The following is a 2205-nucleotide window of genomic DNA, read 5'->3' as shown; positions in this document are numbered from 1 at the left end:
GGGGAGAGTTTGGCTTTTGCAGACTCTGAGCTGGCCGATCCTGGCAGCCTCTTCAGAGTTTCCATCTTGCACCTTGGAGGGGCTGTCACTGGTTTGCCACCATTAAAAAAAACACACCCCAGTTTTATGTCGTCTTTTGTGAGCAAAGATTGCTTCCCTATGCCTGTGATGGGGTCATAGGCCTGGGTTCAGGTCACACGACAACCCATCACAGGTGCCAACACCCATACTACAACCCACGGGTTATGGGAGCCACTTTGCATGACACAGCAACGCACTGTAGCTTGTTTGCCATGTACGAAGGGTTCTCCTCTAGTGCAAACCAGCCACTGGGCACGAGCAGTGTGGTTCACGAGTGTGGCTGCACCATAGATGTGTATCAGGGTGGTTGGCGTTGGCAAGTTCTTTCCCTAACCCTTTCCTAATGTGGAACTGGCCTTTGTCTGAGACCCCGCACAGGGGGTCACTATTCCCACTGGACTGGCCCCACAAACCATGATCCTTTCCCCGCTTGCTCACTGCTAGCTCAGATTCAATCAACGTATACAGTGGTGCCTCGTAATTGAACTTAATTCTGAATTGTTCAAACCCGAAGAAATGTTCCTCAGTAGAAATAATGGAAAGTGATTAATCTGTTCCCAGACCCTAAACAAGACACATTTCAGCATTGAGAAAGATCAAAAAGGCACTGAGAACAGATCAAAAGCACTGAAAATGACTGAAAAGGCACCAGGAAAGATTGGAAAGGCACTGAAAATGAATCAAAAAAGCACTGAAACAGTTTTTTTCACTGCCTGCAGTTTGAACTTAGAAACATCATTCAACCTTTGGAACATTCATATTTTATCTGTGCTTGTTGTAAACCATCCTGAGACACTAGTTATGGGACAGTCTATAAAAGCTTTAAATGAATAAATAAATCTAGATTTTAGCATTCAAACTCTGAAACATTCAACATTTGAAGTTCTAGGAACCGCTGCATTTGATTTGATTTGATTTGATTTGATCTGATTTGATCTGATCTGATCTGATCTGAGGGGCTGGATTCTTTGCCCCAACTGGCATTACCTGCGCTTGCCTTCACAGAAGTGCATTTGCCATTTTGATGCACATCCCCCCAGTTTGGAGAGGAAAATAGTCAGGTTTCAAAATCTGAGACTGAGGGATAAACGACTTACTCTCTGGTAAGCGTAGCTGATCCTGGTTTTCATTTGAACTTTAGTACAAGAATGGAGTTGGGTGCCAGTTAAGAAGAGAGGGAAGTCACGGCAGGGGGGAAGGTTTAATCCCCACTCCCCCCATGTGGTCCCAAGCTGGACTGAACTCCCACAGATTTACACAGAAGAGCTGTTGAGGATCAGCTACAGGCTGCGTGCAGATAACGTTGCCTGGAGCTGGCCTTGGGAAGAAGGGATTTTCTCGAAAAGGTGGCACCCGGGGCTTGCGGTCTGCCACATCCTCTGATCGAGAAACAAAATCCTTGCAGAGTTGGGAAGGAAAGCCCCGTGGTTGGAGTGGCAGAGGGCAAGAGGACTGGAGCATCGCCGTGTTGGCCTGCATGTGCTCCACTTAGTGGGGCGTTGAGAAGGCTGGCACATGGGAGATGGTGTCACGGGCAGGGCGGGCTGCAGCAGCTGCTGGCATTCAAAACGGTTGCCCAGGTCCACAGTGCAACGCTCGCCTCTGTTACCTGCTCGCTGCCTGCATTGTGGCGTCCCGAGGGCGAGCGCAAGGAGTGGCAGCCAGCCTTCACTCCGGGTAGTTGTGGGGATGGGGGCCAAGAAATGGGAAGCCCCCAGGGGGTGGGCAGAGTGCCTCACCCCCTGAAAACTTGGAGCTGGCATAGCTTGCAGGCTGGAGAACATAGAGGACCCAGGACCTGTGGGGCAGAGCAGGAAGGCGGCCAGATAGAGGAAGCATTCGGAGGTGCAGTGGAAGCCAGCCAGCCAGCCAGCCAGCACCGAGCGCAGTTCGCCAGGAAGTCCTTGGCACAAGTCCCGTGGCGGTGGATGGCGCCTGCGCGACGACGTGCCCCCTTCTGAAGGGAGGTCTGTTTCCCTACTCTGGCCAAGCGCGTGCTCCCGACCGCCTCCTCTTGCATGGTTTCCAGCGGAGTCACTGGCCAGCCCCCAAAGCCTCTTTGATGGGCACAGCACGGCTAGGTTCATACGTCCTACGATGCCATGCTGGGCTGTCGAGTCATCC

The sequence above is a fragment of the Varanus komodoensis genome, unplaced genomic scaffold (genome assembly GCF_004798865.1).
Source record: "Varanus komodoensis strain SLA01 unplaced genomic scaffold, ASM479886v1 scaffold8, whole genome shotgun sequence".
Classification (NCBI taxonomy): Eukaryota; Metazoa; Chordata; class Lepidosauria; order Squamata; family Varanidae; genus Varanus; species Varanus komodoensis.
This window is presented reverse-complemented; position numbering follows the sequence as displayed.